Source organism: Ambystoma mexicanum, chromosome 8 (assembly GCF_040938575.1).
Source record: "Ambystoma mexicanum isolate Mex_15411 chromosome 8, UKY_AmexF1_1, whole genome shotgun sequence".
Taxonomy (NCBI): domain Eukaryota; kingdom Metazoa; phylum Chordata; class Amphibia; order Caudata; family Ambystomatidae; genus Ambystoma; species Ambystoma mexicanum.
In genome coordinates, this window is record NC_090929.1 from 867,750,988 (window position 1) to 867,775,516 (window position 24,529).

Here is a 24,529-nt window from a genome sequence, read left to right on the forward strand (position 1 = left end):
GAAACAAGCACATTCTCTGCATTCCTTTCATCTGCACTTCTTTCTGCTGCCTTTTTTATTTACAATACATGGTAACATCTAATTTAAACAATCAGATATTTTTTTTGGGCGGGATGTCATAGGGCCTCATTACAAACTTGCCGGTAAATGTTAAAAGTGCTGGTAATTTGGTTTCCCAACACTTTTAACGTACCAGCAAATTATATATAGATAGGAACACCACCGGTAATACTGCCGCTGAACACCGGACCTTCCAGAATTTCCATCGCCATTAATACTGGCAACGGAATACCGGATGTCCAAGACCCCAGCGCCGGTATTATAGGCACAATAGTGATACCAGCAAAGTATGAGTATGATATGATATCTGATATGATATGGCATTTATAATGCGCCAATACACTAGTGTTTCAAGGCACAACGAGGCAAGGGAGGGGGGACAGAGGGAAGACAGACAGCGATCATACTAGGCAAGTGTCATTCAGATCGCGCAAGTGCATGGGAAGGGGGAGGGGATACAGTGAGCTACATGGGTTGATAGAATAAATAACAGTAGGTAAGCTATGGCCAGCAGGTGGCAAGTGCAAGGGTAAGAGCAGACATCAACTGTCAAGTGCTGGTAGAGGGACTGAAGGGGTACAGAAACAGTCCCCAAGTGCGAGGGTTGACAGGAAGGCAGTGCACGTAAGCGCCTGGTGGGAGAGGGGAACTGGGCCCAAGATCAGAGGGTGGCCAGGTGACCATTGCAGTATCAATATCAGCCAGGAAGTCAGCAGGGGAGAGGAGAAGAGAAAGCAGAAGCAAAGTAAAGGGTTTTGCCGGTAATACCAGTAATAATTAGCCGGTTATACTGACATATCTTTGGCGGCAATACCAACACCTCAGAGCAGCCGGTACACGGACACAGGTGCTGTCAAATAGGCCACATGTGCACCCAATCCACCCAAGTGCAACCAATGCACACAGGAAGGCCACACCTGCCCCAAGAACACTTACCAACACAACTATGCTGCCACTCATTGCTGCTTACATGGACCTGGATGTGCTCCATGCTGATTTACAGCTACTGGGGCAGTAGTACCAAAGTGGTGACAGGAGACCAGGGAGAGAAAGAGGAAGAGGATGCTGCAGATGGGGCTGCAGGTGACAAGGAGGAGAAGGAGGGGAGGCATGCAGCAATTACCACACAAAAGGGCCACAACGTGGAACTTAATGGAGACACAAATCCTCACCCTGTACCACCGTGACAGGGAAACCATCAGAGAACTCCTCAACCACATCCAGGAGGACATAGGCAGCAGGATCAGCATCAGGACAACAATGCCAACAATGGTAAAGCTGATGTCTGTGCTGCACTCCCTGGCCTTTGGCATTTTCCAGCACTCTGTGATCCAGCAGCATGGCATATCACAGCCTGCATGCTAGGTTCTGGAGGCCCGCCTCTGCCATGAGGTCCAACACATTGCCCTCCCAAGTTCTATGCCACCAGGCTTTGTTCGATGCAATTTCAGACATGCTCAATGTGGCAGTAGCAGTGGATTGCACGCATGTGGAGCGGGTGCCCCCCATTGCCTCAGAGCAGGTCTAGAGGAACCAGAAGCAGTTCCATTCCCTCAATATCCAGGCGATCTGTGATGCCAACCTGACCATCACGCACTGCTATGTGCCTGATGCATACACTACCTCATGAGTCTCATCTCACTTAGCAGATCATGTGCAATAGCAGTAAGTTATCCCTTCTAGGCCTCTATTGCACGCAAGCGTGCATCAATATTACAGAAGCTGGTCAGTGGTAATGGTGGGGAATGGTGGTAATGGTGGGTGGCTATGGGGTGACAAGGGCTTTACCAGGCTAAATATGTTGTGTAATTGTCATCATCGTCATTGTCCTCATCCTCCTCCATAGCAACCCAGCCCTGATGGCCTGGTCGCTGCTGTGACCATCGTGCATGGCAAGCGAGGGAAAGTGTGGCCACTGATTACAGTTGTTGTGGTTGCAGCTGTGCCACATGCAGCGGTGGGCGGTAGTGGCGATGGTCATGGTGGTAGAGCTTATGGTGCTGGTTGTGGGGCTGATTGTGCTGGTGGTGGGGTTTATTTAGTTTATTTATCTATTGCATTTGATTATACGCCCAAATCCGAAGGTATCAAGGCGTAGGTTACACATTTACAGCACACCCTTCTGGTTACAAGGGAGAAAGGATCAGGTGAAAAAGACAAATTGGCACAAATACAATTCTAAGCTTACACAATTTAAACATTAGGGAGATGATTCCGGGCTGGACAAGACAATTGGGAGGTAAACATTTTAGAATTTGTTTAATAGCCAGGGTTTTAACATTTTCTTTAAGTGGGTGTGGGAGGGCGTGTTGCTTTTGTTCAGTGGGAGTGAGTTCCAAATTCTAGGAGCTGATAGAGGAAAGCTGGAACCTCCTATCCTTGAGCTCTTGAAGAGGTGGGTGAATAGGTGAGTGCCGGAGTTGAATCTTAGACATCTCACTATGGTTTGTTGCGTGAGGCATTGATTCAAATAGGTATGCGCTTTTAAAGTGATACATTTATGTGTGATGGTGAGTGCTTTGTGTACTTATATGGGTATCCAGTGTACCTCTCTTCTAACCTGAGAAATATGGTCTCCTTTTTGGATTCCAAGCACTGCTCTTACAGCTTTATTTGTGTAGTAGTTCTACTTTGGTTAGATTCTTTTTAGTGGTGCCTAGTAGGAGAATATTACAGTAGTCTAATTTAGACAGGATAAGGGGTCTTGCTAGGGTAATGCAATTTTGTGGGGTGAGAAATTGCTGACTGTATAGGTGGTGGAAGAAGCCAGCAAGTTGACATGCTTACTCATGGTGAGGTTTTAGTCTAGGTATACGGCTAGTGTTTTAACTTGGTGAGAAATAGGAATGGGAGTACCATTTAGTTTGATAGATGTGTAGTTTGATTGTAACCTTTTCAGTCGAGCTGGGGAACCTACAATGAGGATCTCTGTTTTTTCACCATTAAGGCACAGGCTATTTATTGCCATCCAATTTTGTATGAGAGAGTAGATTTTATTTATGAGGATGGAATCCTGCTCTAGGGTGCCAGTGACTGGGATGAGTATCTGTGTATCATCATGTTTTGTATAAGTTACTCCCATGGCATCTAATGCTGCAAAGAGGAGTTTTGTATAAGCAGTGAAGAGTGTAGGGGAGAGGCACGATCCTTGCGGTACACCCAGGGGTTTGGGCTTTCGAGATAGGTACTTTGAATCGAACTAGGAAATGATCAGACCACAAGATTTCTGTAATGTCATCAAGGGATAGATTGATGTTCAAAGAGAGAATCCAGTCTAGGATTCTGCCTTTGACATGTGTGGGTGCATTGACTATTTGGGAGAACTACATTTCTTGTAGTACAGTGTGGAAGGCTACAGCTTTGTGGTCACGGGAGTCATTTAATCCCCGGTTGATGTCTCCCAGTAGTATGAATTTGGCCTTAGGCTTTAGAAGGGGCATAATGAGTAGTGGGCTGTCTATATTGGGGTGATTGTTATTATTTGGGGCACTATAGACTATGAGGAAGTTGACAGTGGTTTTGGGGTCAGTGGAGAGTTTGAGAGCTAGAAGCTTGTATCCGTCTATTTGATCTGTTTTTCAGGCTCTGAACTGCAATGAGGTTTTAGCAATAATAGCTTCTCCTCCTCCCATAGCATCTTGACAGTCCAATCTTAATATGGTGTAGTCCAAAGGATTTGCTTGAGATAGTAGAGGACCTGAAGCAGGGTGGAGCCATGTGTCGGTTAATACTAGGAAATCTAAATGGTGTTCTAGGATAAGGTCATGTGTCTCAATGGCATGTGCACCTAGGGGACGCACGTTTAGAAATGCACCTTTGAGCAACATGTTGGGGGTAGCAAAATGCGGAATAGGTGAGGTGGTCAGATCTGTATGGGCTAAGTCGGCAGGCTGTTGTTTGGACTGGGTGTTCTGGGGTTTTAGCTGATATCTGGTAACTATGGTAGTTGGCTTGTGGGTCAGAGGTTTGGTTGTCTAGTATATATTATTGTTGAAGGGGAGTAGGTGAATGGGAAGGGAGTTACTCTGCTTTCTTGTAGAGGGAGGGTACTGGTAGGTGTGTGCTGAGAGTCTCAGTGTCCTAAAATCTCCCATTATGGGTCTGGTGAGTGGGGGGGGGAGGGTATGAGCATGGGTTCTAGTGCTAAGGCGCATATGCCGCGTGGGACCTAAGTGGGACCTAAGCATGGGGTGGCTGTTATACTGATGTTGGTGGAGCTATTGAGACTATGGGGAGTGGTGACAGGGAGGGTACGTTTTGATGCTAGTGTGTATGTAGGATGGTACTGGGTACAGATATGAAGCTGGTTGACATGGGGGGAAGGCTGCTGTTTTAGGCAGAAAAGTGGTAGGGCATGGATGAGGGTGATATCTGGGGCCTCCGATGCGGGCCAAGCCAGCGTCTAGGTTAATGTATGAGCCTTTTGAGCAAATTCTGGGGCAGGTCGGGATGTTGTTCCGTGAAGGGATCATGGCCGTGGGGAAAGGATTGATAGTGTTTATTAGATAGATTCCCAGTGTTCAGGGCTGCGTTGTAGCCTAGGCAGGTGAGGGTTATGATTATAAACATTGCAGTAGGACAAACAAGTAGGGACTCTTTGCACAAACACATACAAGTATCTAGAACAGCAACAATGCATTAAGCCTGGCCAAAAAGTGTTGCAAACATGCGTGACTTAATAAGCAGCGTTGCAGGGAGGCCAACTAATGCCTGTTAGTAACAATAACACTGATAATTAATGACCAGTTATTAAACAATCACAAATAACTAAGTATCAGTAGTACAATGGGACTGACCACCTGGTGGCGCCGATTTGAGTCGATAGATGGCAAACTAAGGTGAGCAGCTGTTTGCCAGATTAATGCAGTATCATAAGTGAGTGAGAGCCAGTCGGACAAACAGTCACGATTGTCTGAGGTAGCAGACTTTACGTTAGGTCTGACCGTAAGGTGGTGCATACATGCATAACTTTATAGGCAGCGTTGCATAGGGGAGCAACTGTTTGCCTAATTATTACAATGACATACATAATAAGTGAGAATTAGTTGTGCAAGCAATAATGCGTGTTTCAAATAATCAGCAATGCATACAGAGTAATCAAATGGTGGAACAGGCATGCACAGCTCGGTAGACAACAATGCATAAAGGATCAGCTGGTGTATTGTTCATGGCTAGTTAGTTATACGTTAGTACCGAGGGGATTAAATGAAATTTGTCATTTAAGATAGTTAGAGAGAGTCGGATAAGGCCGCAGGCTTCTCAGGAGGTTTATGACTAGCGGGTAGCCATGAATCACATTGGATTGGGTTAGACAAAAAGAGGGGGAGCAATAGTACATATGAGAGGCACAAGGCAGTTTAGGAAGATGCAAGATAAATGCCTGGCCAGATGACATAACGTGGTTACAATCGCTGGATAAACAGAGTTAACAGTCCATGGAGGGACGTAATAGGGGCATTGTGGGGGTTCACTGAAGTTTTCAGTGACAGGAAACAATGTTGGTCATCATAGGAGGCAAAGCATGGATGCTTGCCCTGAGGATGCACAGGACGGAGCACTTGATAGGTATCGTGGGCGCAAGCCAGGGCTGCGGCTGCTCCCGGCTCCGACAGGCTCAGGACTGAAGCCTTAGATTGCGAGCCTTATTGTGGGCCGGCTCTCGCCTGCCGGCATTGGGTGATTGGCTGATGAGGGAAAATTCAGTCAATCCGCATGCAGGCTCCAGCAATCAGGTGGATGGTGAAAGTCTGATATTTAGGGGGCGGCCATCTTATGCTGCAGACCTCCTTGTGGTCATTAATGGAGGATGAATCAAAAATAAAGCACAATAAATGCAGGATAGGTTGCAACTGTTCAGAGCTGTGATCATCTGGGGTAGTTTCAATTATGGCGGGCACTCGTGCGCTCGGAGCTCAGCAATGCTGGGCAACCAGCTGATAGCATGGGCACTTTGGAAAAAGCAACCAGGCTTACCTTGCAATGTCGGTATGCTTTCCTAGTGAGTGCACTGCTCCAGCAGCGCAGGGAGAGCTCCTGCTCATGGGAAGAGGGTTCTGTTGTGGCTAAGGCATGCTGGTGGTGGGACTGATTGTGTGTGTGATATGGCAGTTGTATTGCCCTACCTCCTTAGCCTGCCTGCCTTTGCAGGACTGCCTGCAGCTTCTCTGCCTGATGACGGTCCTGGGCCATCACTGTTGGAGGACTGTGTGCCTGTTGAAAAGAGATGAGCATGCGGTTAGTATTGTGGGTGTCACGACTGTGGCTTTGCGTTTCATTCCTGCCACATTGTGTGTGTACTGCTCTTGTCATGAGGCTTCTCTGGTCTCTTGGCTCCGATGTGTGCATCTACATGTGGTGGCCTGTTGTTTTGTGTGCGGTGGGCCTATGATTCAAGTCCTGTTCTCCCTTGGCACACATGTGTGGGACTGTACATATTGGCAACAGTTTTTGTGCATGGCTACTTCTACCCGCATCCCCTTACATGTGTCTTGAATCAGGCCATGTGATGTGTCATACATAACAGAGGGTGTCATAACAAAACAATTCAGATGCATTTATGTATGCATTTTTGTTACAAACATATTTGAAACTTTATGCATAGTTATTCCCAGTAGTCTTTTATCAACTAAGACAACCAATTCTACTCCGAACGTGGGTGTGCATATCACCCACAGAAATGTTGTATTTGTTTTCTATGACCATAATTAGCAATGATTTTCTGTTATGGTCTCATTAAGAGGGTTAATGCTGAAACTCATTTTATGGTGTTTTGACACATAATAAAAAACACCAACACGATGGCAATGTGTTGTCAAAACATAAAACATGCACAGGTACAGTGCAGATGTAAATTGCATAAATGCAAACAACAAACAATATGTACATAGTACGAACATAGAAAAACATATATAAACAATTGTTTATAGTTTTAGTAAGCAGCGTACTCAGTATATGCACAATAAAATCATATGAAAAGCAATGACAAAAATATTGTGCGACAAAGGCTCAGTATGAGTAAGGCCTCTGAGATCTGAAGGTGAGTCTATTCTAGTTGACCTTGTAGGCCTGGACTGCTAAGGAGAAATACTACTATGTGGGTAATTCATAGATTTCAGCACAGAGGCAGCGCACGCGAGCAGCGCAGAGAGGGAGCATGCGCCAGCGTGCGCCAGCCGTGTGCGCTAAACAGCATTCTGGCGCACCGCGTATTCATGGAATTCCCAAGCCATTTTGAGTGCTGGCGCAGAGAACATCCCGCAGCGGCAGTTACACCCCCAAGAACGCCCCTTGCGTAAGGAAAAGGCATTAAAATCCCCAATGCAGTGCAAAGGGCCGCGCAAACCATGCACCAGCTTACAGGGCCGGTACACTGTAATCGCGTGAAAATACTAGGCGCACCTCGCTCACGGCACCCAAAAGCGTGAAAATGTACTGGTGCACCCCTCGGAATACACATACCCCGCTCGCGCCAGGCAAATTGCGTAGAAAAAGCACCCCCCTGTGGCGTGGGCTGCCTGCGGGGCCTGTCCCGGATGGATAGGCTGCCTGCGGGGCATGAGGAGGGTGAGTGAGCTGCCTGTTGAGCCTGGCTAGTGTGGATGGGGTGCCTGCGTGTATTTTGAGGGTGCGCGGGGAGTGTCACACGTGATAGGCCTTGGTCGAGAGTGGGCTACGTGTATTTTGGGGGTGCGCGGGAAGTTTCACACGTGATAGGCCTTGTGCGAGCGGTGTACGTGTATTTTGTGGGTGCACGGGAAGTTTCACATGCGATACTCCAGGCGAAAACGGGGTACATGTATTTGGGGGGTACGCAGGAAGTTTCACACGCGATAGGGCTTGTGCGAGCGGGGTACGTGTATTTCAGGGGTGCGCGGGAAGTTTCACACGTGATACTCTATGCGAAAGCAGGGTATGTGGATTTGGGGGGGTACAGGGGAAGTTTCACACGCGATAGGCTTTGTGTGAGCGGGCTACGTGAATTATGGGGGGGTACGTGGGAAGTTGCACACGTGATAGGCCTTGTATAAATAATTTGGCATTTATATAGCGCTACGAACCCTCAGGTATCTGAGCGCTGCTTAATATTACCCACGGTGTGTGGTGCTCATTTATCAACCTCGGAAGTATGAAAGGCTGAGTTTGGCCTTGCCGGGATTCGAACCTGCGTTAGCAAGCTCTGCACGGGTGTCAAAGCAAGCGCTCTACTCGCTGTGCCACTTGACCGGCAATGTTGTATGAGAGGGGTACGTGTATTTTGAGGGGTGCGCAGGGAGTTTTACACACGATTTCGCTAGCACGAGAGGGGTACGTGTATTCTGAGGGGTGCGTGGGGAATTTTACATGTGATTCCGCTAGCACGAGAGGAGTACGTGTATTCTGAGGGGTGCGCAGGGAGTTTTACACGCGATTTCGCTAGCGCAAGAGGGGTATGTGTATTCTGAGTGGTGCGCGGGGAGTTTTACACGCGATTTAGCTAGCGCAAGAGGGGTACATGCATTCTGAGGGGTGCACAGGGAGTTTTACAGACAATTTGTCATTGTGGGTCCTTCCGGGTGTGTCCCCTCCACCCACACCAGGCCCTGCAGGCAGCCCACACCACATGGGACTACCCTATACCCCTGTCCATGCCCTGCAGGCAGCCCATCCACCATGGCCATGCCCCATAGGCAGCCCACAGGGCACCATGCACTTGTGAGCCCCAACACATGTCCCACTCACCCAGAATAGACGGGCACCTGCCAGCAGGCCCCGACTCATGTCCCCCTGCACCCCCACCCACCCACCATTGACGGACACCTGCCAGCAGACCCCAACTCAAGTCCCCCTGCACCCCGACCCACCCACCATTGACGGGCACCTGCCAGCAGGCCCTGACTCATGTCCCCCTGCACCCCCACCCACCCACCATTGACGGACACCTGCCAGCAGACCCCAACTCAAGTCCCCCTGCACCCCGACCCACCCACCATTGACGGGCACCTGCCAGCAGGCCCCGACTCATGTCCCCCTGCACCAATTGACAGGCACCTGCCAGCAGGCCCCAACTCATGTCCCCCTGCACCCCCACCCACCAACCATTGACGGGCATCTGCCAGCAGGCCCTGACTCATGTCCCCCTGCACCTCCACCCACCCATTGATGGGCACATGCCAGCAGGCCCCGACTCATGTCCCCCTGCACCCCCACCCACCCAGCATTGACGGGCACCTGCCAGCAGGCCCCGACTCATGTCCCCCTGCACCCCCACCCACCATTGACGGGCATCTGCCAGAAGGCCCCGACTCATTTCCTCCTGCACCCCCACCCACCCAGCATTGACGGGCACCTGCCAGCAGGCCCGACTCATGTCCCCCTGCACCCCCACACACCCAGCATTGACGTGCACCTGCCAGCAGGCCCCGGCTCATATCCCCCTGCACCCCGACCCACCCACCATTGGCGGCACCTGCCAGCAGGCCCCGACTCATGTCCCCCTGCATATACACACACCCACCATTGACGGGCACCTGCCAGCAGGCCCCGACTCAAGTAACAACAAACAACATGCCATAACTAAACAGACCCATGTCCCTAAAGCCAACCCTAATCCTCCTTGCCCCCAATCCAAGCATGCGACCATCCACAGAACCAATTGCCAAATTACCCATGCAAATGAACCACCAAGCTCATGCAGGAAAGCACAACGGAGCCACACAGTGGCAACACATGACTGAGGAAATGTTCAATGAGACATGCACAAAACCAATGACAGAACACAACACCAATTTACAAGTTAGAACAAATATATTAAAAACTTAATGAACTGACTTGGAGGAATATTAAAATGAAAATCAATGTGCAATGACAGATTTAGAAAAAAATGTTTGCAAATCCAATGAATTTAAAAAAAAGAAAATCATGTACTATAAAAAAAATGGTCCATTGTCAATGTCCATAATAAAAACATAATCCAAATTTTAAAAAAACATTGATCCATGGGAATATAGAAAAAGAAAGTATGTAAAAGTCTGCAACTATATACAAAGGAAGTCCAAATGGTCCATGATCCAGAAACAAAAGGAAACCTACCAAAAAGTCCTATTAAGAAAAAACTATATACACGAAGTGGAGCAATGTCCATTAACTCCAAAATAAAAGAAAAAGAAAGGAAACCTAAGACTAATGAACTATATACAATGGTGGTGGGCAAGTCCTACGACTCACTCTGTGATGTTCCGGGCCAAGGCATCATCAAACTCCACGTCGATGTCCCGGCGGTGGCCCTCTTCCCTGTCCTCGAGGTCTTGCAGGGGTGTAGTCGTGGCCTGTTCCAACTCCCTGCGAGTTGCCTCGAGGCACTCAGCCCGCCTCAATGCCCTGCTCATGGAGTTCTCTGCCCTGACCATAGCGAGTCCTGCCTCCTCCGCCCGCCGCTGCTCTGCATCTATCCGCTGGCCCAACCGCTGCCACACGGAAGACATTCCCATTCCAGGGTCCTCCTGCCCTCCGGCCGATGCCTGCTCCTCTGATGTTGATGGCCCCGAGCTATGATGCCTCCCACGTTGAGCCTGCCGCTGCCTCCGACGCAACTGCCTCTGCCAGCACGACGGCATCCGGGCTGCCGTCGTGCACGTGCCCTGCCCGATGATGCCAGCACATCCTCCATCTGCTGGGGTCCAGTTGCTGGGGTGTCAACCCCTGCTGGACCTCCGACTCCCGACTGTGGCAGGGAACGGATCTCCACCGAGCTGGCTGCGTTGGTCGGGGCAGGTCCACAGGGGCCCTGATGGCATCTGGGCCGGACGACGGCATGGAGAACGACTGGCGCATAGTCTGCAGAGAGGAGGAGAGGGCCGCCAGAGTGCCCAACACATGTAGGAAACACCTCACCATAGCCCCTCCCAACTGGGTCACGTTGGCATGCAGCTCTTCGTGATGACATGCTTGGTCCCCCCAGGAAGCATACACCAATCAGGACGGACTTCGTACGGTCACGGGTCCCCTCGTCCGCAGGTAGAGTAGTGCCAGATGACGTGGACCTCTCCCCTACCTGTGGACAGGCCTGGGATGGGGCATCCCTGCTGGTGCATGGTGGTGCAGTCACAGTGTCAGGGACAGTGACATGCACAGGCCCCTCCACGATGACCTGTGCTGCCACCTGCCCCTGGACTGCACAACTTACACCAGTGGTACCACGACCACCAGGCCCCATGTGCAGCTCAGTAGGGGCCTCCTCCTCCTCTGTGCACACCACCAACCTGGATGGCTCCACACTGTCTTCCGCCATCGCAAGCCCCTGTGGGGGCTCAACCGCCCCTTCCTCTGCAGCCGTAGTGGCAGACGCGGCACCAGTCCCCTCGTTCCCAGATGATGGTAATTCCTTGGAGGGAGACTGGGCCTTGCGTCGCCGGCCGGTGGAGGCATCCCTGCCGCTTTGCTCCACAGCGCCTTCTCCGCCCTCTTCTTCACTTGCCGCTGTGTACAGGGAGACATAGAACACAAGCATCAGGGTACTGTACAATAGTCACCTAGACAGGAAGCAATAGCACATGAGTGGCACTGTCAAACATCACTTCCTTCATGTCCCTCCAAAACACATGGGTCAGTGCAGGCAACACAAATGTAGAAACATACATGGCACATGCAATGAACATTTGTATCCCTGTCCAAGGAACTGTTGAAATATACAATGGTGGTTTGAAACTCACATGCATCATGGGTCATAGTGATCACATGCGCACACATCACCGTAATTTCATGCATCTGCCCTCGTGCACCCCAAACACAGTGGATACAAGGATGACTAGGCTGCATCAGTGAATCAACACATTGTCACGCACATGTGTCATGCATCCATGCCATTTACAAGTCACACACACGCTACTCAGACACACAGACATGTCCATTACAGCAGCACCCATCTCTCACACCCCAACCATGTCCATGAACAGAGACAGGCATGCATTCATGTGTGCATTCCGCATGCTGCTCCGCATGTTGCATTGCAACACATACACCATCCATGTGGTTCACGCATGACTGGTCTCACATGCAGCACCATCATGTCCCTGCACACACACATCCATACATGGGCCATGTCACAGATACAGGCAAGTAGCTAACTACCAGCACACTGCAACATGCCCTGCTTCACACAGCAATGCATGGGCACTTACTGCTCGACTCCAGACAGGCCTGCATTCTGAGGATCTGGTGGTGAAGCACTGGACGAATGCGCTCCAGGACCCTCGTCTGCTGGTTGGTAAGCTGGCCCCGGTGCCCCACTGCATCCGCTGCATCTAAGAGGTTCCAGGCCTTCTTGAGGGTCCTGGACTTGTAGTCCTCCCAGCGCTTCTGGACGTGTTTGATGTTGCGGGGTGCCACCCCCTCCATGTTGATGGCACCCACTATGTCCGTCCAGATCCTCCACCGTCCTTCCTTGTTGGTGCGCGATGGTGTGAACAGGGCATCATAATGCCCCAAGACTTGCTCCACCAGGATGCCAACTTCATTGGCACTTAAGCTGGCAGCCCTCTGCCTCTCTGCTGGGGGGTTGCCACTGGTGCCAGATGGTGTTGTGTCAGACATGGCAACCCCCGAGGCAGGTGTGGGTGGGCAACTGGGTTCTGGGGCTGGGCTGTGGAGCGATGGAATACCAGTCGGGAGTCTTCCGTTCCAGCAGGGGTGGTCACAGCAACTGGACCCCTGCAGATGGCTGACGTGCAGGCACCAAATAGCAGGGCACGTGGCTAGCAGGCAGGCAGGCAGCAGCAGATGGCAGGTGGGAGCATGCTCGGGGCTCTGGGGGGCAGGAAAATTGCCTTCTGGGCAGGAGCGTGGTCTTCCGTGTGTTGTTGCGTGTCCAGCTTCATACGGAGTGATTTGGCACGTGAAAAAACTGCACATCAGCGTGTAATTTTAGGAAAGGCCCTTAGCGTGTAAGCGCGTCTGTGACGTAACGTGCAAGGGCGTTTCCCTCAACACGGGTGCATGTTCATTGTACACGTGCAAAAACTGCACGTCCGGGTGTCATTGCGGGTAATTGGAGGAAAGGCCCTTAGCACATAGGCGTGTAAGTGACATCGCACGTGTGGGCTGGGTTAAAAGGTACGCATAGGACACCATTTTCTTGTACATGCTTTTTGTGGAGAGCCAGCGGGAGATTCTTGAACTTCTTGTCGTTTCACACGTGATTACTTCACAACTGTTCCAGTTCGTACTCCTTGTATACTCAGACGGCGTTCAATTCTTCTTTTGGTGGGGGTGTTGCCAACATGCACATGCACGTCTTTTTCACATTCTTTTTCCAGGCAGACAGTGAGTCACGCACGCATTTTTCTACTGTGGTTGCCCCCCATGTGTCATGTACCCATTCAGAGGTCATTGTAGCCTGTGTGTACCACGCGTATGCTTATTTTTGTGTTTCTGGGTGCCACAGCATAGTGCGGGTTCTCTATTCCACGCACGTGGGCTACCAGGGGTCGCGTGCATGTTAAATTTTGTTTTGGGGTGCCTGAGCATTGCGTGACCCGTCATCTTCCCCCAGGTGTCACAGACAGCCTTGCTAGAGCATAGGGTACATATTCCATCTTGTACCCTACCCCTGTCACCCCAATTGCCCAGGACAATTAGTTACTGCACCTACCATTTGCACAACAACATCAGTGTCATGGTTGGGAGGCGACCAAGCAGTAAGGGAGGCAAAGGTGGCCGACCTCCAAGAGGTGGGCGCGGTAGGGGACGTGGTCAGGATGTGCAGGGTGGCCCAAGAGGCCAGTGTTTGGAGGACCAATCAGGGACACCTATGCCCCCCCAATGGGTTGGGGAGATGCAGCTGACACCATCCCAGCTCAGGCCTTGTTAACCCGGCCCATAATGTCAACCGAACTGGAACAGGATGACTCCCAGGCTGACTTCCGTGTCACCAAGTCAAAGCCACATGTGGTGGTGAAAGTTGCTGTCACCAGGCCACGTGGATCTGGGGCAGAAAGTCTTCTGCTGCCCCAAGTAGCCAGGGTAAGGAGGCTGCAGGGGCAGCTGCAGCTCAATCCACCCCAGCTCTGAGTCTCCAAGCTGGGACAGTGTTGGTCCAAGTCCATCACACCGAGGTTGGCCCTGCCAACATCACCCAGCAGCCAATGCCTGCAGTGAGACATTTGGCCATCGTGCCTTTGGCTACTTCCAGTCCCCAGTCCACCTGCACTTCAGCCCCTACCAACCAGAGTGGAGTAAGCCACTCAGGGTCCGCACCATCTGCCAAGAGGAAGAAGGGTGCTCTTGCGGTACAGGTAGGGACCCCAGACATGGCTACCCACTCCGGCACATCAAGGAAGCGTAGTTTCAATGATGCAGAACTAGATGCACTTGTGGGCTACCTGTCGGCCCATGGCCGCGAAATGCTGGTGACTGCAGGGTGCAAGACTACGACTGCTCAACGTAGGGCCCACTGGCAGTGCATCGCGGACCAGATTAGTTCCCTTGGATTTGTGAGGTGCACAGCTGAGGATTGCTCTAAGCGGTGGAATGACCTCAAACGCAGAGCAAAGAACAAGCTGGCTTCCAATCATGCCTCTACTCTGGTGACTGGCAGTGGGTATCCACCAGAGGAGGAAGTACTCACAGAACATGAGGCTATCGCAGGAGGCTTCATCACAGAGGATCATATCCAAGGCGTGGGAGAACTACCAGATCTTGAAGCAATGTCCGTTGAGTGGTCATGCATGTGTGTGCAAACCATGTGTATGTTGCTTGGGTGATGTGTTCTGATTGAGTGCCAGGTGAGGCTGCGTAGTCATGACTGCTATGGGTCACCCATATGGTGCCTCCAAACCATACCACGGCCTTGGGTTTGGGTTTTCATGTATCCGATCTGACCGCAGTAGACAATTTGCACCAGATTAATGCACTTGCCCTTCAACTACCATCTTGCCACAACATTGTTCATACTGTTTTCCTGTACATTCTGCCAGATTGTTGAAATCCTTAACATTTTTACCACACATTTTTGTGCCGTTCTGCCCCAAATGTAACATACTTCAACCATAGATTACACCCCACAATGGCCCACATATCTTACATTATTATGGGAATGATTTCACCAATCAGGCTGATTGAGTAATGTGCACCCACACATGGCCTGCACACAATCACTTCGGGGCCCTGTTTGAATCTTCAACATGACAATTGTCTTCTGTCATGTCGAAGTGACCAAACATTGATGTATCCATGTGCCTGCCATCACTGCATCAGTAAGCACTGGCTTTGTTGCAGCGTGTGGCACATGCGTGTTTGTCACATTATTTTGCATGTTCAATTTCATGATGTCCATCTCACATGGATGGGTGACAGTACTGATTTGCTACCATCTGGGTCTCCTTGTGAAATCTGCCATGGCTATGCTACGTGACATCTGTGTGCTGGCATGTGTCATGTATGTGGATTGTCCATGCCACTCACAGGCTAATGTGTGATGCCAGTGCTATTTAGCAAGCAGCACATGTGTTGCTTTTCAGTCTTGGAGTCCTAAGTGTCTGCTTTTTGCCTCCCCTTCCAACTCATTGCCAGCGCATGCATGCCAGAGTTATTGTCATGTGTGACATATGTCATATATGTACTGGATGTGTGCCTCGCCATGCCTATGCATGTGGGCTATGGTGCTCATGCTTGTTTTAATTACTTTTATTTGATGTTTTTGCAGGTGATGAGGCACTTGATGCTGTTCAGGAGTAGGAGATGGTGCAGAGGCAGGAGTACTCACAGCCACAACCGGGCACCAGTGGAGGACGTGGGGTGGTGGTGGGTGAAAACCCATTCCTACTACAGACCATACTGTCCACGGGTGTCTCTGGGTACAACTCTAGAAACCTCTATGAATCAGGTCCTGAATCGGACATTGAGACATATGTCCCGTGTCACAGGTGAGTGTTTCTGGCAGGGATGCTGTCCTGTCCAACCCACCTGCACTGGGGGTAGACCCCTCTATGGGGCATTCAGTATTTGGAAAGTCCGCCTGTGGCGGTTACGGATGCAGGGTCACACTCCACAATATTTGCTCCTGTTCCTGGGCCAGCAGATCAAAGGAGGAATTCAGTCCTGTAGCCTCAGGGAGTGCCAGCACAGCCAGGTGCACATCACCTTGCCCCAAACACGTGTGGTGCCCGCCAACGTGGTGGCCGTGCGCCACCTGGCAATACTGTGTGGGAGAACTCCATGTACACTAAAGCAGCACAACAGGGGGCATCGTGTGAGATGATGGCTCAGGCCGTGGATAGGGTGGCCACTTCCATTCTCCCCCCTGAAAGGCAGGTGGAGCTCCAGCAACAGGCAACAGAGTCCATTTGCCACTCACACAGGGAGGACATGTTGGCGTCTGACAGGGACCGATGGGCTGGACTGGAGACTCTGCGCACAGCCATATCTGCAGAGTCACAGGCCCACAGGGAAGCCAGGAGGTTAGAACACAAGTCCCTCAGAGATACTCCGTGTGAACTTGAAGTGTCCCGGAGTACAAGGTCAGAACAGCAGCTGACACGCACACTCTCAGCTGAGCTCCAGACAACCCATGTGGAGATCCGGGCATCACGCGAGGACATGCAGGCAGAAATGCGTGCTACCCGTGAAGTGCTGCATGGGGATCTCTGTACCATCATCCTGCAGAACCAAACCTTTCAGACCTGAATGCTTGCTGCCATGGAGGAGCATGCCAGGGCTTTGCGTGGTCTGCCTCCGATATCATGGCCACCTTCAGATGTAGCACCAGAGGGTGATGACAGCGACGGCAGTTTCCCCACTGTAGCGTAGCCGTGCAGGCCATGAGCCCATGGAGGTTTTTTTTTTTCTCAACATCCACGCATGTAGGTGTTGGGGTGCACCCTGTATCTCGTCCCTCCCCTCCCCAACCTGGTCCACACATGGCCATTTTTTTTGTTGAGGTTTTTTCACATTTGATTCTGATTTGCTAAATGAAAATAGTTTTCCATTCATTTGTTATCTTAATTTCTTCTTCTTATTTGTAATATTTTTTAAATTTATTTTATTTTCTAACTTGATTTCTTATTTTCATTTTCATGCATTTATTTTTATTTTGGTTATGCTTCTGATTTTTACTTTCTTATTTTAATTTATTTGTTTTACTTTACATTTACTTTTGCTTTTTCTATGTTGCATTTCCTTTTACATTTTTGTTCATAACCATTTTCTTTAAGAGTGTTAAATAATGTTACAGTGTGTTTCTTTGTGCCGCTCCCGTAGGCATCCACTGTGTATTCCAGCTGGGCACATGCAGGCTTGTCCTGTCTTTGGGTTAGAAACTTGGGTTCCTAACACACACACCCTTCCTGCTTCCCCTTTCCATGGGCTTGCAAAGGGTGTGACCAAGTGACAGTAACTTACACAGAGACATTGGGCTCCCATAAGTTGTGTGGGCAGTCTGTAAACCAAACTGTGTATACATCCCTAGTGGGGATTGTTGTTCATTTCTCCACTGCATGGTATATTTACATATGGGTTTACATCCAGGATTTTTCCTTATATACAGCTTGTTCATGTCTTAACAAGCCTGTCTCCTTTGAAGATGCAGTTCATGTTGTATGCAGTACACTGCCACATTTGCCTACCAGCAACACTCTGCAGTTGGAAGGGGATGATGTGCTGCCTTAGTCAAGTTGTGACACTTGCACTACCTTCATTTTTTACTGTCATATGTTGCCACTGTTGGATCCTGTACTGATGTTTTGTCTTGCTGGTAAGTATGTGTTAATATGTGTTGTTTTTTTATTCATTACTGAGAGGAAATTGTCTGTGGCCTGTTTCCATTTGGGACAGTGCACTTTGTGACACTTGTGTCATGTGTTGTGCATTCATTTGGTTGCTTTCACATTGCATGCCATGCCATGGTTTGTTTGGTATCTGAGATGGGGGTGGGTTAGGTGACATGCCACTATTTGGATGTTGTATTTTGCATTGTGGTAGTCCTCGATGCTGCATTAATGTGTGCCTTTCACTGACGCAGCATTGGGTGTGTTTAAGTAGCTAGGGATGCACACAATGTAGCACTTCCATGTGAACAATCTCAGTGTGGTATGTTGTGACAGTTGACTATCCCTTTTGTCATCATCATTGATTGTCAGCTGGTATGAGGCAGGCCTTTGTGCACTCCGCAGGGGTGGGATTTTAGGTGAAGTAATTTGCCACAAGCTGGGTATTGGCCGCCTCACCACGTGCCCTTTCACCTCCCATGCGCACTGACCGTGCATGTGGTTGGGGATGTGGGGGCACCACCATGTCCACCGGCATGCCCCACCGGGTTGCATGTTGTGCAGGACACATGCTGCCACTATGATCCTGCACACTACTGGGGGCGCATATAGCAGTTGCCCACCAGAGCGGTCAAGGGAGCGAAAGTGTGACTTCAGCACTCCGAATGTGCGCTCCACTATGCCCCAGGTTGCAATATGGGCTGTGTTGTATCTTACCTTGGGTGGTGTGGTGGGGTTCCGAATTGGCGTCATCATGTAGGTGCTCAGAGGGTAGGCACTGTCCCCTGGGGAGGTGATAATGGTTGTCATTAGTGGGGTTTTCACATTTCTCAGTGTTTGACATGCATGCATGTGCAGAGGCATTTATGCTCACCAATTAGCCATGTGTCGCCATGCCGCCCAGCTTCCAAGTCCCGGTTTAGGGGTGACATTCTGAATATGAAACTATCATGGCTGGACCCTGGATAGTTGGCATATAGTGAGGTGATGATTCCCTTGGCATCACATACAACCTGCACGTTGATGGAATGCCAGTGCTAGTGGCTTCGATAGATGTGCTCAGTGGCCATGGGAGGATGTAGAGCCACTTGGGTGCAATCAATGGCACCTAGTACTTTGGGGAAGTGTGCCACCCCGTGAAAGTCCTGGACGACAGCCTGTCTTTCTGCAGGTGTTCTGGGCATGTATATGGGCCAGTGGACTGAGGGGCGTGCAGTCATGATGGCCAAACCTGGTGTAGGCAGCGTGACTGTGTGGCCTGTGAGACACCCCCAACTATGGCACGTGTCTGCTGAAATGACCCAGTAGCCAAGAAGTGCAGTACATTGAGCACCTTTTCCAAAGGGCTCAGTGCTTGGGAGCACAGGGTGGGTGATGTGAGGTCATCCTCCCACTCCTGACCAGTTCTAGGATTATCAGTGGTGGAAACCTGTACCTCCCATGCACCTGGTCATCAGGCATCCCAAAAAGGCTGGTCCTGGGTAATAAAATGCGGGGCCTGGCTATCCTCCTCCTCCTGCGGTGTCCCACAACCACTGCTGCGAGGAACGGTATATTCATCGTAGTGTATGAGCTTGTTTGTTGTTTGTGTGCATTTTTATGCTGCAAAGGTCCGCTCATTCGTGCTTCCTGCTGGCGTACGTGTTGCCGGATTAGCGCGTATTTTTTGGCGCACGGATTTCCCCTGTTCAATTCCATGAATACGTGTTGTTAGTGCGCGTGTGGGCATTACAAGCATTTACCTGCCGTACTTCCCCTGTAACGCCCACATTTTCACATGTTGTTCCCCATTCCGCGCATTATGCCCCGTGTTCCACCCACTTTTCTTGTGTGCGCTACATGATGTGCGCTTTCCCTGTGCGTGTTGCGCACCCCGTTTAGTGATCTGTGCGCCCGCGTGCGCCACCCACGGATTTGGCGCACATCCCAGGTTTTACAAGCGCAGCGCATTCCATGAATCGATGGAGGGCTGCATGCATGGCTTTTGCACATGTGCGCTGCGATTTTCACGCTTGCGCTCCCTTTTCGGCACACATTTATTCCATGAATTACCCTGTATGTCTGTGGATAGTTAGTTCAAGCCTGTTTGTTCCTGCTTTCCCAGGGAGGGATAATACTAACTACCGGGGGCTCAGAAGTATAGGTGCCTGGTGAGATAGGGGTGGTTAAGCGGCCCGTTCACAATTGTTCATAGATAAACAGTCAAGGGACACATTCACGGTGGACGTCGCTTTATGTTAGCTGTTAATTGTGTACATGTGCTGTAATAAGCAATGATGCATATGGTCTTGTCTTCCCTGGACGTTTCAGCAAGGTGAGGTGGTCCACCTTCTTCTGGACCTGAAATGTGGTACCCTTGGGTTGGGGTTTCCTGTCAATCTGGGTGGGATGGGGATAAATGCAACCAAGTCTATGTCAGCCAGAGAAATGTGACCATTGGGGATGGAGGACACGTCTCATCTTTGTCTGCTTTCCTTGGTATGAGGGTATACGAGAAACAGAGATTGAGTCTCTGACCTCTTCATGCTCCGCCATCTTTGAAAACTACAGTTTTTCCTGTCAAGGAGAGCAGACACGGCTGAGCCTCGATCTCTGTTCAACATGGTTACCTTCTGCTGACTTGAATAATCAAAGTGAAACTACCCAGGGGTTTTTCTCATATAGCCTCATACCAAAGAAAGCATACACATTTGAGATGTGTCCTCCATCCCTAGTGGTCACATTTCGCTGGCCGGCATTTATCCAGCCAAGTCATGCATGGGTTCTTCTTAATGCCCAAACGCTAAGCATCAAGAGCTCTCTTGTTTCCCATCAGCCACAGACTTAGGATTCAGTAGTCCGTGCTGTGCCAATTAAGAACTTCCAATCAGGGGTCTTCATTAACCCGCTACATGACACAGATTTGGTTACATTTATCTTCGTCCCATCCAGATTGAAAGGAGACCTCAACACAAAGGTACCACATTTCAGGTCCAGAAGAAGGTAGACCACATCACCACGTCAAAACGTACAGGGAAGATAGGACCATATCCTTCATTGCTTATTACCGCACATGTCCACCATTAACAGCGAATATATCTAACAACGTTGACCGTGAATTAGTCCCTTGATTGTTTATTTATGAACAATAGTGAATGGGTTGCTTGAGCACCCCTATCCTGGCTTCTGCCTCTGCAATCCCAACACCATTGATGCCCTGCAAGTGCAGGATTGAGCTCCAACTTTCTTCCCAGGTCATGAGGGTGAGGGGTCACAATGTCCCTCCTTTTGTGGCTGAGGATTTCCTCCTGTGGGTGGTGATGCTTTTACATACCTACAGACGTAGGCCATCCCAGCTCATGTGGCAGTCCATGTTTGTGCGGGGGACAGTCCCCAACTGCTTTCACGTATTCTGCAACCCCCTGCCATATGGCGGTCTTCCACTGTTGCCTGATTTTGCGGTATCCAGTCTAAATAGCTCATTGGTGCGATGAACAACTTTGTCCACCAATGATGTTAGTTCTGTCTATGAGAATTTAGGTGTCCGGATGTGGACGTAAGATACACATGCCTTCTTTTCCTGTGACATGCTTTATGCCTCCTCTTGCACTGGATGGCAACAGGAAATGGGAGATTAAGAGTGGATTGTGTTTTTCAAGATGCCTCCGGCAAGCTTCCTGTTCCATCAGTGAGGCTATTTCCAGCACCGCCAATTCTGGCAATGGTAACTCTGTTGCTGATAATTCCGATGCTGGCAACTCTGGTGCCAGTGAGTCTGGCAGTTTGGGTGATGATATTGGTGTTACTGGCACATATCTGCCAGAGATACTGGCACATTTCTGTTGTTGCTGGTAACACCGGCATGCCAGTATTACTGTTATCGGCACAGGGGTGTCCGTGCACTGGTGGTATCGCAATACAACAGTAATTCCGGCGATCGCCCCACCGGTAAAGGTAATACTGGCACACCGGTATTACTGCTGCTTTACCGGCATACTCGTATTGAGCTGCATAGTCTCCTTATCATTGGAAATAATTGTGAGAATTAAAGTTGAGAGAATTGCAGCCCTTCCAAAGTGTGGCTCGGATGCTGGGATGTAGCATGTAGACAATTATGTGTGTCTGCAGGCTTGCTGTAAATACAAAACTCAGGTTTACCTGTACACATTTACACAGGCATCCCCAAATAAAATTCCTTTGGTATCCCCGGTTGAGTGTCTATAAAAATGATCTTGTTTTTGATACATTTTATTTATACTGACCTTATGCCATTCAATGTTCAATGATGCATTAGGATTGCCTGAAATAAGCGGTCCCCTCTTTGTACAGAATTCCTCGAAGTCCATTGTGTCTGGAAACATAGGAGAACCATTCCTTGTTCCACTTCAGAAATACCAGAATTTTTTAACAAAAGGCCAATTGTGTTTAACTGTTTGTCTTGGCACCTATACCAGACAATTTCTACTCCTCTGTCAGTATCCCTACCCTACATAGAAAATAATCAACTAATCCTTGGGGATACTGTGGACCCAGGAAACTATTATCCGAGATTGTGGTATCTAATTGAGATGAACATTGAGCCTGAACATAAATTGCAATATGTGGCAATAGTTGCTTTTCATTAGAGTTGGTTTGCACTGGCGCTCAGGGCCTTGAGTAACAGGATCAATGCAGTAATCAATGTATTGTAATAAACAGAGGTTTGCCGTCCCCCGGGTGAATAAGTGATGAGTTTAGAGCTAGAGATATCCAAGCTGTCTTGGCCATCAATTGATACATCTTGCATCAGAGAATATGGGTAACCAATCCCGTTATCATTACCGTATGGTGCAACGGCTTAGGGGGAAGAACAGCATGCTCAACACCTGTGAATTCTTAAGTGTTACCTATTTGTATTAATATTTATGCAGCATTTAGATGATCACCCACCTTCATCTGCATTGTCATGCCCAGAGGCAATATAGGATAGGGTATCAATGAATGGAGAAAAGACATAGTGATACAGCTTTCGATTTCTATGAATACACTGGAGAAGGCTGTTCCCATTGACAAAGAGAAGTCATGAAAAAAATAAGAATGTCCCAAATCCAGGGGAGACTATCATCCCCACTGACTTCTAGAAATTCTTGAGAGGAAATGTTATCATGTTCTTTTTTAATTTTAAATTCCCACAACAGGAAATGCACAGATTCAGAGTGAAATGTGGTGCTTTTCCAGTACTGCAACATGTAGAAATACAATAAGGTTCTGCATTAAACATTGTCTGGTGATCCTGGGAGAAAGGAGCGAGCTAGACCTATTAGGGTGAGCTATATTGAAATGTACATGTTCTGTGGTCTTGACTCTGTGTGGCGCCGAACCAAAAGCAAAGAAAGGACAATGAGGGTCAGAATATGGGAAATCAGCTAGAGACACTTTTCTGAAACACTGGTAATACTTTCATATTTAATTGTTTTCTATCATAAGCAAGAAAAGACGATCTGTTTTTCCAAAATTTTAGATTCTATAGTGAGATAGAAAGGGCAGGACACTGACCAAACAATGGGCAAAAGATGGACATTATTGGCCGGATTATACAAAAATACTTTTGAATTTGAAAACCCTATTGAAAAAGTCTTTGAATCCTATGAGTCTTGTAATCCCGGTGTCAACCAATCAGGTGTCTAGGAATATGAGTAGAATCTGCCAATGACCACCTGGGTTTCATTCCCAGCACCTCAGTCTCTCCTCAGGGTCAACCATGTCTCTGGTTTTAAGACAGTGTCCTAGTGCCTAGTGCCCTGGAATGCATTCCCTACACACCTCCACCCATAGACCCCCCCCACTGCAGCCCTACAACCAACACCCCAATCCTGCCCCCCTCCACTGAACCTCTCTGAGCTATGCAGATCCATGATCCTCTTCAGGGGAGGCCACAACCCAGCAACAGAAATAGTTATTTGTCTTTACTCATACGGTTGTCAGCCATTTTTGTTTGTAGGAGTTTTTAAGAATATCAGGTGCAAGTGAGCTGCACGGTGCCAGTTTCTTGTTTCTCTTAAAAAAAGACAATTAGGATCCTGGACGAAAGACTTAAAGTGCTAAAACTGGTCATCCCCATGTTTGGGATGAAAGGGGTTGTGACATGCCTGAGTCGTCACAGAGGGTCTTGCTTTGCTTTGCCCTACTTTAGACTCAGAGAGAATGCTAGAGGGGGCTGAGGGAGCGATAGCCCCAGGTCTTTTGGTTGTTGCCCCTTATGGAAGCTCAGGGGCTACAATCAAAAGGCTAGCTAGCCCCGAGTCACGACAATCCCAACATTAGCATAGCCGCAAATCGTGTCCAGGCATAGCAACACCCCTTTTTAGGCTCCTACAGTGGGGTGGTGCGACAAGAGCTATTTCGAAATGTTTGCAGAAATTTCTAACTTTAATATTCTAAGTCGTGTAAATTGAACTTTGTCTACCCCGAGGTTTATTGCCATGTAGGGAAGCTACTTTTTTAAAACTTTTTATTACAAACCTGTTTTAAAAATGCTCCTAAAATAAAATTCAAAAAAAGTTGGGCATCCTTTGACATAAAATTTACAAAGTATTTACTTTAGGCATTGTGTGATAAAAAGATGAAGCTGCCTTTGAGACCTTTTTTTTTTTTTAAATGGCTTCTTTGAAAAGAGAATTAAAAGATTACATTTTAAACTTGAAACGAATTCGCAAACTATGAAAGCAATCTAATGATTAGTTATTGTTATTTACTGTTTTTAACATACACAGACA